We start from the raw sequence: 12,859 nt of genomic DNA, 5'->3' as shown, positions 1-12,859 counted from the left end.
CTGGAAAGACCCAGCAAATGGAAAACGTTATTTGCAGGCTATCAGCCCGGAGTCTCTTTTGCTCCCCTCTCTTGTTTGCTCACTGAAATGAATGGGCTCTTTCGACAGCAAGGATCATAACGTTAATCGGAGCATTGTGTTTGCAAAGGATCAAGGATCTTCCCCTTTGCAAACTTTGCAAAATGGTTCTTCAGATATTTGGGAACAATTAGATCAAGCTCAAGCTAAAGCTGCTGCTGGGCGCTGATCGGCAGCTCTCCTCTTCATCAAATATTCAGCATGGATATTCCATTATCAGCCTAATTCATACGCTGCCTCCATGGCTGGGTGGTTTTAGAAATTAAACTGTACTTTCACCTCTAACGAATGCAGTCCCTGGCAGGCGGTGGAGTGGAGAGAGGCTGCCACGCTGCTGACTTACCGAGTGGGGTGGGAGGGGGCTGCAGCAACCAGGGCTGTGCGCGGCTTCACCTTTCATAAGCAAAAAATTAATCACATCCAAAGCGATCCGGAGAATGAAGCTAGCAAGCTGTGCAATTACAGCAATGTACAGGAGTTAATTAGTCACTTGCCTTTGCTGTGGAGAGAGCCCTGCGGCGCGCTGGCGTGAGCCGTCGCGAGCTGGAGCCAGCAGGGTTTGCTGGTGGGGCCGGGGCGTGTTCTGCATCTCGGGGCTGGGATGAACCAGAAATAATTCGGCTCTTTGGTGATGCTAACCCTGACGTTTGGAGGAGCGATGATATGATAACGGTGTGGCCATGCTGGTAGTGACATGTGGACCCGAGCAGGGTGGGAACCAGGGGAGGGGAGAGGAGGTCTAGCTGCTCAGACACCCGGGATGCGTCGAGTTGGTGTGAATTCTGCTTTATGGGCCCACAAAACCCCTTGTCTCCACTATGGGAGGGTTTACAAGCAAATAAATCTGTTGATACTATGAACCAAAAAAACATCAGCACCAGGAATTTGTTGCCCGGCCCCAGCTTTACAACGCTGGCAATTAAACTTCTTGTCAGCACGTGGGTTCTCAAGAAGGTTGACGGCACGTTCAGCTCATGGCACTGCGGGTGTTCCTCCGCTGCCTGCAGCAGTTTATGAGCGCTTGAAGTGGCACAACCAGGATCAGGAACATCCTCCCTCCCATGTACCCATCTTCTGAGACACGAGAGCGTCCGATTCCTCTCTGGGGCTCCTCAGATGGGAGTTTGTGCCTGCTTTAGAGCACAAGCAGCAAGAGGGACTTGCCCGGGAAGCATCACCCCTGCACGCATTGTCAATCTGCCGAGTCTGGGATACGCCAGGCTCACCAGGCATGCATGGAACGGCTCCCCAGCCTGCACTCAGGAGGACCAGCAACGCCCGGGAAGCATTAGCTCACGCTGCCCGTGCTGTATGAGTGACCTGTGTGGGCATTGCCAGCGCAGCACGCCTGCCGTACGGCGAGCCCCTGGGGCGTGCACGCTGAGGGCAACCCCCTGCAAAGCCACAAAAGCCTCCGGTTGTTCCTTTACAGCTTTGTCCCGGTAGCTCTGCAGCTCTACGTGGGCAGGCGGCACAGCGGGAGAGCCGGGGGTGGGCAGGAGTTGGGCTCTGCAGAGCCCTGGCAGGGCTGGGGGCTCCGGGTGGGGGTGGGGGGTGCTGGGAGCGGTGCCTCGCTGGTGGGGCTGGAGGAGCATTGCCTGTGCGTGTAGGAGCCGTGCAAGGAGGGACAAGCTGTCCATCAGCAGGTGAAGCAGCAAAGCTGGATTCCTACGGAGATGCCTCTCTTACGGGAGGTCTGTCTTCACAGAAACCCCAAATCCCTGCGATTTGTACCCCTTTGGGCACAATTTGCTTGAAACAGGTCAGCAAACTGAACTGTGAGGGAGGGGAATGCACAGGCACAGGCACGCACAAGCCTCGTTTCATTCGGAAACCGGGCTACGAGGGCCCACGGGCCTCTGATTTCACAGCGAAACGGTCAAAGGACACAAGCCGTGCTGTCCTCGGGCTCTGCACATCTCAGGGGGCTCTTCAGTGACATCCATGTGACCATCCACGCTGGGACTACGTCGCCAGGCGAGATGAAGTCAGCACGACGTTTTTCCACGGACTTCGGCTGCAGGGCTGCGGGTGGGGAGCTCCGCCTGGTGATGGGCACATCTCCGAGGGAAGGGACAACCCTTCCACGGGCAACGGGTCTGGCCCCGTGAAAGATGCAGCCGCTCTGGCTCGCGTGCAGTTCTGACCCATCTCGGAGAGCTCAGGGTGCTCGCTTGTCACATACTGCCGGTCGCTGGGAATTTGGTGGGTTCGTGCATCATCATCCTCTTAGCACAGCCGGCTGGCGCCTCTCCATGCAACTACAAATGCAGACGCTGGAGATGCAGCGGGCAGCATGTGCGGCCGGACCAGGCACCCGCATACAGATCAGCCCCGGGGCCGGAGCGACGGCGCTGGGCGGGCTGGCACCCGCTTCACCGGGGAAGCGCCGGGCAGAGATGCCGGCTGTCGCGGCAGCAGCAGGGATGCTGGTGCAGAGACCTAATTAAGCACTTTATGCATGGGTGGTTGTAATGAAAACCGTATTGCCAAGAGGACTGCTCTTGGCCATGCTCAGGATTCACCAGTCGTGAGAGAAATGTTTAAAAAACAAAGGAAAAAGCCCAATGCTTTGCATTGGCAGGTCTCTCCCACTCTCCTCCCCACCTCTTGACTATTAAAAAGCGTGGCAGGTGGAGGTTTCTCTAACCTGCCGAAGTATTTGGCCACCGGCTACCGGAGGCAGGAAAACTTTTGGATTTATTCATGGCCACCTGTCAGGGCTGTCATTCCCCACGCTGAGCTACAGCCTGAAGTTTGCTGTGCTATAAATCAGCTCCTCTTGGACATCATAATTCTTCTTCATAGGCTCTTTCCCCCTCATAAATAAACCTCATTCCATATGTATATACTGCAAAAGGCAAGCCTGATTTGCAGCCCCGTGCCGGCTCAGGTGGCATCTCTCTGCCAGCTGACAAAGTGTCCGGGGAATCTCTCCAGCCCGGCTGCGTCCCTGCGTGGGATGCATCCCTGCATGGGATCCCTCGGCAGAGGGACCGGGACCCTCCAGGGAGACCTGGGCGAAGCGAGGGTTGGGGTGGGTGCTCTTTCCCACCCAAATTCACACACAGCAGAGCAGGGAGTGGTGCCAGTCACTTGGGAAGTCCTTCAGCCACAAAATCCTCTTTGCGCGCAGAGAATAAATGCATTTACTGAAATTAGGACCAACTGAAGAGACGTGCCATTAACAGGAGGGAAAAAAAGGAGATTTGCAAGAAGCGTGAGCAAATCGAGCGAGGACTGAGGTTTGTTTTCCCTCCCCCTACACGTTTTTCCAGGGTGGATGCAGCAGGGATGGAGGTGGCTCCTCGGGGGGGGACGGGATGGGGAAGGTGGCTGCGGCTTTTGCTCCGCTCCCTCCTCGGCATCCCCCGGCCAGGAGCGGGGAGGGAGCAGGGGTCAGCGCTCAGCCTCAGACAAAGACCTCGTTTCAGCCAAAACTGTCGAGCAATTTATGTCCCTCGCTGTCCAAATGAAGAATGGACCCCTCTATTTTTGTCCTCTGGCTGGTATTTTAATGGCAGATTAACAGGAAATAGGTCTAAAGGTGCAATTCGCCTTTTTTTTTTTTCCCCTTAAAGGGACCGCAGAAGTGCACATTGGCATTTGGTTTTTGCAATGGGCTTAAAGAAGGCACCGGCCAGCGACCCCACCATGAAGCCGGGGCCCAGGGACCTCTGAGAGCCCAGGGGTTGGAAATAGAGACTTCACCCAACCCATCACAGCCCTTTCTTCTCCCGTTGTCGCTCCCACAGGGATGCCAGGGATCCCACAGGGATGCCAGGGATCTCACAGGGATGCCAGAAATGCCGAGACCAGACTCAACCCAAGCGCGTGTGGATGCAATTCCCACCGAAGTCAATAAAAGCAGTCCTCATCCACCCTTATCCCAATTTTCTGCTGAACCAGCACCAAATCCAAGGGAAGGGAGACGGAGCAGCCTGTACCCAGAGCACATCCGTGGCGTGCCAGGCCTTAAATCTCTTTTTGAGCTCCTCCTTTGCACAGCCATTAGGGATCGCAAGGCTGGGGACGAAGGACACCGCAGGGCGATAAATCCCGCGGCGGAGCACTGCCCGTCTGTGCCCGCGCTGCAGAGCAGCCCTCCCGCCCCGCCGAGCGATGGGCTGCCGCCGGGCTGACTTACTGCCGCTGCCCAGATTATCATTTTGAATGGTTTAAGTTGGCAACTTCCTAAGCGGAGAGAAGATTAAGCCCGAGCGGAGCATTTTTTATAACTCCGGCAAGTTCAAGTCGGGGAGACGCCGGGGAGCCCTGGCACTGATGCTGAAGGGGGTGCTGGGATGCTGAGCACCTTGCAGATCCCGAACCCTTTAGTTTTTGAGACCAGAGCATGGGCTTTTCGTCGTCTCTTCTTGCAAACCCCAGCTGCAGCCCCCTCCGAGCCCCGATCAGCGCGGGTGGGAAGGCAGGCAGCTCCCATCTTCTGGCTGCCATCTCCAGTCAAGATAGTTCACACGTTATCTGCCTCTTGATTATTAACAAAGCCGTCGGCGTCGGCTGCCAAGAATTACTTAGAAATCATAAGGCAGTCTAATCAATATTGCTTTCACCCACGCCGGGAGCTGCTGGGGCGGGAGGGGGCAGCGAACAACATCCGCATCTAAAGCATCCCACCACGCAGAGCGGAGCCGCTGCGGGAGCTCCAGCTCGGCCGTGCAGGAGGGTGCTGGGGTGGGTGTGCTCCCCCCCGAGCTTCCCCGGCGGCAGGGCTGGCCCCAGGCTGAAGCCGAGGCGTTTCCTTCCAGGAAAAAACCATGGCTTTCCTTTGCATTCCTGAGCCCTCAGGTCAGAGGGCATTCAGGGATGTCGCTCTTGACTAAGGATGGATGAAGCAACCAAGATGAACTTTCCGTCACACCTGAACACCGTCCCCTCCTTACCCTGAAGGACCTGGGAGCATCTCTTCCTTGTTTGCCCCTTAAAATTAATATCACAATCAAGCGCCTCTCCAGATTTATACCGGTACGATCTCCGGTCCTGATGCAATGTCACGCAGGTTTATGGAGATGCTGTTGATTTGGACTGGTGATCACAGCGACGAGAGTGCAATGCCAGGAAACTTCCCAGGGCCGCTCCTGATTTACATCCGTGATTCCGCTTAATCGTAAGCACCGCCAATGCAATCCCAGTCAAAGGCAGCTTAAACCAATGTGGCAAAATTTTGCCCTATAAATTATCTTTAGAGCACGAGGATTTCGAGCATGCCTGTCCTAGATTAAGCCGTGTCCTTGTCAGTCTTGAACTAGAGAGGAAATAAATCCCTCTCACCTTTTTTTTTGCCTGACCTACCTGGCTGGAAAGCCGAGACCTGGCTGGAGACAAGCCCTGACCGCTGCTCCGGCTCCCCGTGCATGTGCCTTGTCTCCGTCACGGTCGGCAGAAATATTGCTAGCGTCCTTTTCGTTTCATCAGGAGGGAAACTGAGGCAGGGAGTGAGACAAGGGAGGCTCCAGGGCTTGTTGCAGAGCCAAGGAAGGAGCCTGGCGAAAAAAGAAATGCCCCAGCAGAGCCAGAAATGCCCCCCGCGCTGCAGCGGCCGGTGCTCCCCCTCCTCTGCGGCTGCCGGCATGTGTAATTAAATAACCAGTTATCGGTGCACGGGGGCGTTTAGGCCCCCGTTGCAGGCAGGGGACGGCAGGCTGCGGGCAGGAGCGCGGTGCTCTGCCAGATGGGCCATCAAACCCCGCTGCTGGGCGGGCGCGCGGCTCCGCTGCCTTCGCTTTTCTTGTTTGCAATGAATTTACAAATCCTTTAAGTACGGAAAAACTGAGCCTTCCCCCAGGAGAGACAGATGGCTGCAGAGGCATTAGAAAGGCAATCGAAGCAGAGGGGTTTTTGTTGTTTGGTGGTTGATATCTGCGTGTGTGTCTCTATGTACCTCTGCAAATGCTTCGTTGGTTTTGGTTCTTCTGCCCTCCTCCTCCTTTCGCCTTGGCGAGCGCAGGGGGCTGCAGGGAGCTGGCAGCCCGCTCCTCCTTGCCAAGGTACTTGTTTTAATCCTGCTGGGGAAGGGGTAGGACCCACGCTGGGTCAGAAGCAGCCGCTGCATCACCTCCCGTCCCGGTTCCCACCAGGCAACCGCTTGCAACAGCAGTTTCCAGCCTTGCTCCCAACCGCAAAGCCCCGTGCCAGGGTGGCCAGTTCTTTTTTTAGGGGCTCCAGCCAGAGGCAACGTCCCCCTTCCCGTGGCTGCTGGGGGGTGATGGGGAGCGGGACGGTGCTGGCGCGGCGGGCGGGGAGGGGATGCAGCCCCGGGGGCAGGGTGGCTGGTAGCATCCTTCAGCGGGGTGAAGGCAAGGCCAGGCAGCCTTCGGGGAGGCAGCTGCACGCACCTCTTTTATTTTTATTTTTTAAATTTTTTTTTCTTAAACAGCAGCAGCGCTTTTCAAATTCTCAGCATCGTGAGTCACCTCACATATTGAGAGCCCAGGCAAGAGGGCACTGGGCATGTGTGGAACAGAGATAAATCTGGAGCTCCACGCAGGGACGGCTGGCTGGTTGTTTAGTTATGGCACAGGAATAAATGTCTGCTTTGTGTCAGCTCTTTGCAAGGTCCTCCGATGTCCTTCCGGCTCCAGCTCCGCTGCACACATTCTGTCTCAGGCTGCACAGATACATCCACGGCCAGAAATTGATTTTCTAAAAACGTAATATGCACACAAAAACCCACATGTATAAAATACGTCGGTTTGTGGGGGAACAATTGCACTTCTTTCCTGCCCCCAAAAAATCAATTGTAAAAGCGTATGTAAAAATACAATGGCGCTAAACTCCAAATAATTAGGTGATTGTGCTAAGCGAACGTCTTATTTAAAAATGGCTCAGCAGTACGCGGCTGTGAGACACAATCTAATCAGAATGAACCAGGAAATGTAGCAGTTTCCAGGTGAGTAAGCTGAAATGCAGAAGTCATTGTGTGAAAGGGAGGGGAAAAAAAATCAGGGATGGAAATGACAAGGGAAGGAGAGGAGAGGAACCAGCTACATAGACAGGAGTAATAGCAGCGCATTGCCATCATTATTTCTGAGCAGAAAGCACAGCAAAAAGAATGAGGGGAAAACATGAAATTAAATCAAATATGATTACCGAACAAATAGAAAAGGACCAGCACAGGGTTTTTGTTTTTTTTTTTTTTGTCGGAGCGTGTTTGAGCAATGAGGAGTCCACTGGAGCGGAGGCAGGGATGGGAGAGGCTGGGGGACACGGGGGGAGCGGGGCTCGTCCCTCCGTCGCCCCATCACACCCCGCTGCAGCCGCAGCACAGCGCGGGTGCAGCCTCATCCCGAGCAGATGATCCCTTCGGGTTGGGAACAAGCAGCGAGAACAGGTGGGAATCTGTTACCCTAAAGAATGTTTTTTAATCCCATTTTCATGCAAATGTCATTGCAATGAAGAACAAGGAAGTTCAACACAGGTACCAGGGCATAATAGCTTCTGAATAGATTGCTTTTTGGAAAAAACCACTTTTTCTTTAATTTTGAACTCCCCAGTGCACCAGCTGCTCCTTTAAACACTTCCAGTGCTTGCTGCTCCCATCACCGCTCGAGCAGCTCTCATAATCAAGGAGCGCGGGGGCCCTCGGTGGCTTCGGCTCATCCGTCTTTCCCAGCGGCTCGTTCATCACCGGCGCTCAGCCCCCGTCCCCGCTGCTTTTGCCCGTTGTCCTTTGAAGACGGCGGTTAAAGCATCGCCGACGGCCACCGCGGCGAGGAGCACTGGAGAGCGCGGCCGTGCCGGCCTCGCTGCCTGGCTGTGCCGAGATACCGGGTTCGGCAGCGTTTTACCTTTCAAGCCGACACTTCCCGGCACGGTGCATCCCCCAAAAGCACCCCGTGACGGCAGCGCCCGCAGCCCGTTCGCATGGCCAGGACGAGTCGCCAGGCCCAGGTTTAGGTCAGGAAAGGAGCAGCCAAAGGGTGGAGACGGGGCAGTGGGGAGGACAGGGCTGACGGAGAGGCACCAGGCGACTGTATTTTCCCCCTCGCATGCACGTGGTGCCAGTCCAGCGGCGCGGGGCAGGGGATGATGGCTGCGGGGGGGCTCGCTGTCCCGTGCTGGGGTTCACCTGCAGGCAGCACGATGGGAAGCAGCATCCTGCTCCGCCCCATCCCTTTTCTCCATAATTTGCCTTGGCTTTCTCATAAAATGTAAATTATTCAGGCTAGGAGGAGAGCCCCCTCCCCGCCCCTGCCTGCCCCTGGTATCTCCGGTGCGGTGCAGCTGCTAACAGAACCCCGGCGTGCTGGAGCGGCAGGCAGAGGTGGCCACGTCCTCCCTCTCGCAGAGAAGCCCTTTGAAGGCAAGCGGCGAGTGATGTGAATAGCGAGCGGGGACACGTGCGGCGAGGGCAGGGGGGCCAGCTTTGAGCCGGGGTGGGGACGGAGAGCGCAGACCCTCGGCCCCACTCCCCGGGGTGAGGATTTCCAAAATCAGGTGAAAGATGAGTGTGGGAGCCCCGATGCCATGGGGTGAACTGTTGGGGGGGCAGTGGGGTGCCGCGGGATCTCTTGTCCTAAAGACAGGCAGCTCCTGGGTGGATGCAATGGATTTCCAACGATGCCACCCAAAATCAGCCCCCTCCACAGGACAGGACACCCGGCCAGGCACGGCGCAGCAGCCTCATTTCTTTCCCGCTGCCCACCCCTCCCTGCCCGCAGCGCTGCCTGCTCGGAAGGGACAGGCTTTAAGCCCCCCGTCCCTCTCCCGCCGCAGCCCGGCTGTGCTGGGAGGCGAACGGGCCAGCCTCGCGCCGCTCCGCACCCTGGGCTGCCGTCGTGAAGGTCACTTTTGACCCGTGTTCCCTGCAAACGTGCTGAGTCTCCACCTCATTTCCTATGCATTGAACTTCACAGACCTGGAGGACTCTCCGACAGCAAGGCATGGGGATTTGACCATTATTTTTCTCTTGCCTTTCCCCCATCTCTCTCTAAGAGAGGATTATGGGTTGCACCTATTAATTTTAGACCTGAAGCACCGAGTGGAACTTTGCTGAGTGTTTTATAACCTGCTTTCTCCCAAATCCCCCCTCTGCCCAGCACTGTGCTTGTGCCCTTCCCAGCAAGGAAGGAGAAACTGTTGCGGAGGCGGGAGGGGGGGTGGCATGGCTGGGCGTGCTGGTGATGCAGGCGAGGGGCCGTGCCCACGGGATGCCCAGCCTGGGGGGGTGCAGGGACCCTGCAGCAATTCAGCAGCAGAGCCCCGGCTCTCCCATGAGCTCTGGCTTTTTCTCAAGGAAAGAGGTGCCTGAAGCGGTCCTGCTGATCCCATGCTATCTGGAAGAGCATGGTAAAAATGGGAGCAGATTGCACATCGCTCTGGGAGTCTCTGCCCTCCTGGAAGGGACAGCAGCTCTGTACCACCATGCCCTGAAAGGGACTTGTTTTGCAGGTGGGTAAAGCACAAGCATCCCTTGCATTAGCATGAGCAAATGCTTTCTAATCCCCCCCGGGCTTCGCCTCCCCATCGTTCCCATTCAGATGTGTCTATTAACCTGTTTCTTGCGAGCCCCGCAGGGGCCAGGTCTGCGTGGGTATCTCTGCCCAGCACCTTGCACGCTGGCCCCGCTGCTGGCCGGGGGCCCTGGATCCCAGCGCAGCGTAAATCATCATCAACCCTGAGCAGCGGCAGCGCGGCCGTGCCAGAGCCCCCTGCCAAAAGCAGACAAAGGCTGTGCCACCGCGCCGCGAAATCAATTTGGCAGCTCCCGGGGCTGCGTCGCTCCCGTAGCGGCACGGGAAAAGCACGGAGCAGGCACCCTGGGGAGCCCCGGCTGCCCTCGCACCCCGCCTCAGCCAGGTCACCCCCCTTTTTCGGTTGGCATTTGCAGCGGGAGGGCTGGCTGATGGAGGGTGCGCATCGCCGCGCGCAGCTGGGCAGCACCAGCCAAACCCCTTCATCATCCACGCTTGCACAAGGGGAAAAGCAAGAAAAAACCTGGGATTTGGTTTTGCATTTGCTTTTAGTCTTTTTGGGGGGATATCAAATAGGATTTCAGCCGTGATTAAAATGTGAAGTGTTTGGTAGGGCCGTCTATAAATCTGGTGATGATGGATTGATTTCACTCCCAAACTTTTACATCCCGAGTCCTGCACCGCGCCGGCAGTGAGCACGGCCACGCAGGGAAGGTTTTATAGAGCATAAAGGCACAGACGCTGTAAAATCAGGGGAGATGGGCTGGATTAAAGCAAGCCCCGCTCAAGAGGAGATGAAGGCATGGACGTGTACGTGCAAGAGCAGCTGCCGGGAGAACTCTGCTGCCATAAAACTGGGCACTGTCACTGTCAGCCTTTGGTCCCTTCCTGCCAGGCAGCTTCACACACACCCAAAACTCGATGCATCCCTGAAGTGGGGTGGGAAAGGGAAGGATCACAGTGGATTAACCCATAGCAAGCACGATATCAATGATGCCACATGGATTTTTCATATTTTTTTTTTATCATAAATAGCCAAAAGACTTGATCCCAATTCCCCTTTAAACGGGCAAACCATAATATTGATAGTTTGCAACAGATACAAGATGAATTGAACTCCTCCATCAGCCAGCAGAACCTCTTTTAACAGGGGATATATCGAAGCCATAAATTCCTGAAGACAGGATTGCTATGCAATAGCATAATATATCTTCTATTCAATCTTTTAAACATTATGTTTTGTCCTGCATTTTGGTGGAAATATTTATGGACTGGGAGATGTTCCTTGAAGAAGTATCGGCCCTAAGGGTCTCTCCCGCTCGCCGTGCCTGGTGGCCTTGGAGTCTTGGCAGGGATGCTGCAGGGATGCTCGTCTGCGGGGCAGGCAGAGGGGCTGGGGTTCGGCGCTGGTCCAGGCTCTGTTTTCTGAGGCTTCTTTGCACTTGATTCGGGTTCAGTATTTGACCTCAAGGACAGCTGGAGCTCCTGTTTCCCCCATAAAAAAATAGCTGTATGGCATGAGACACCCCGGGACACCAGCAAGTCCCTGCCTCTCCTCTGCGTAAGCATGGTAGGAGACTTTAAAACTCATTTTGCTGCATTTTTCTGTGGGTTTCTTTCTCTGCCTTGAATGGAAAAAGCACCAAGGAAATGCACTTTAAATAGGTAAACAAAAAGAGGAATTCACCCGAATCATAATTTCCTTTCATGTGGCTCTGCCTCAAGGCTTCTGGCTGGTAAAATTAAAGAAATACAATTAAACTGTAGCTGGCTCCCCAGTGCCTCTGTGCAAACTAAGGCAAAATACTACTGGCACACAGAGAAAAAGCACCCAGGCCTCCATAACTTAGCTGCTTTAATTTCAGCTTCTACTCACATCCCCGTCAGCAACCAGGAACTGGTCCCATCTGCTGCTACTCTATAGTCTTGCATGAAGTGAGCTGGCGAGTCTCACCTTCGTTGCTCATGGGCAGGTGCCAGCAAGCTAAAAATACAGCTAGACATGACCCTTTTCTTGGCAGCCTCCGGGAAGCCTGGGAGCTGCAGCAAGACAAGTCCTGGCTAGGAGCAGCGCTCGCTTTTTCAACAGGAAAGGTGATTTTTCCATCGGAGCCACCTGGGCAGCTGGTAGGCTTTCTGTGCCGTGCCGTCTCTTGATCGTGGTTAAGTCTCTCTCTTAAAAGAAGTGTGCCACTGCTCCTGGGAAGTCATGGGCTTGGCAGAGGGGATGCAGGGTCTGAATGGCCGGCGCTGTGCGGGAGCTCGAGATGGAGCTGAGATGAGCTGAGCAGAAATGAGCATCTCCATCCGACGGGAATTTCTGAGCTATTACTTCATGCCTTTTTTCCCCATTAAAAAAACCCCTCCCTTTTTCCAGAAATAAAAGTAGCCGGTGTACTGACCGTCGTTGCTGCCAGGACTCTGATAACCCAACGCAGCAAGGGTCCTGATTTTGGGTCCCAGCCCATGGAGGTCCCCGAGCAACCAGGCGCCGATGCACTTTGTGTTCGTGCATCGGGGCAAAACCGGACAAATCAGAGAGCAGTTGGTGTGGCTGGGCCCTGGGTGTTCCGGCAAACTGGGAGGGGAAAAGTCAGAGCAAAGAGCTTTGGAGCCCATCGCCCTGACTTCTGGAGAGGGCTTTATCTCATTAAAACAAACGAACAGACGACTGTTGCCTGTGTTGACAGGGGGACTGCACTTCCCGATTACACTTTATAAACCCCAAGCTGTTCACTGCCGCGGCAGATAAGTGGAGCTTTTGAGAGGAGGAGATGCAGTCTGGGGTTTGTACTTTTAATAGACTGCGTGTGTGTGCATGCGTGCGTATGTGCGCGTGCGATAACGCCACGAGCCCAAACCGCACGCGAGGCTGCGGCTCCTCCATCGCAGAAAGGAGGCAGCAGCCCCTCGTAACCCCCCGGAGGGGTCCAGGGACGGAGCATCCCCCCAGCACCCGTCCCTGCCCGGCCAGCCAGAGGCCAGGCATCGAAGGCAGGGCAAGAGGGGATCCCCTCTCTAAAGGATTCGAGAGGTTTGTGGCGTTTCCATAGCCTCTTTGGCCACATCCAGCCTGTTTCTGAAGCTGCTTTCAGGGCTCTAGATGTAATGGATGTGCATAACATAAAGCACATCTTAATCAATGTGAGAGATTCTGCTTAAAATCCAATGATTTTGATCTGGAGCCTGACAAGGTGGTAATTTATATGCAGTGCAGCATAACCAAAGAGCTTGTTATGCAAACACAGACCACTGATTTGACAAATCTCCTGGAAACAGAATTAATGTCTGTATTCTGTGAAAAGATGTAATTTATTTTAATATTTTAAAGACAGAAAATTATATAT

The 12,859-nt window shown here is 55.0% G+C and overlaps 1 long non-coding RNA gene across 2 annotated transcripts; it reads right to left on the bottom strand.

The window, feature by feature from the left end:
* Window positions 1-10,517: 10,517 nt before the first annotated feature.
* Window positions 10,518-12,265, bottom strand: LOC142093488 (uncharacterized). Of its 2 annotated transcripts, none has more exons than XR_012677433.1 (2): window positions 11,389-12,265; window positions 10,518-10,997 (listed from the first exon to the last, which is right to left on the bottom strand). It is a non-coding gene; the product is annotated as an uncharacterized LOC142093488 (long non-coding RNA). The 2 variants fall into 2 exon arrangements; XR_012677434.1 differs by having other exon boundaries at window positions 11,467-12,265.
* Between the last annotated feature and the right edge of the window lie 594 nt (window positions 12,266-12,859).

Source organism: Calonectris borealis, chromosome 27 (genome assembly GCF_964195595.1).
Source record: "Calonectris borealis chromosome 27, bCalBor7.hap1.2, whole genome shotgun sequence".
In the NCBI taxonomy this organism is placed as follows: Eukaryota; Metazoa; Chordata; class Aves; order Procellariiformes; family Procellariidae; genus Calonectris; species Calonectris borealis.
This window is presented reverse-complemented; position numbering and strand designations above follow the sequence as displayed.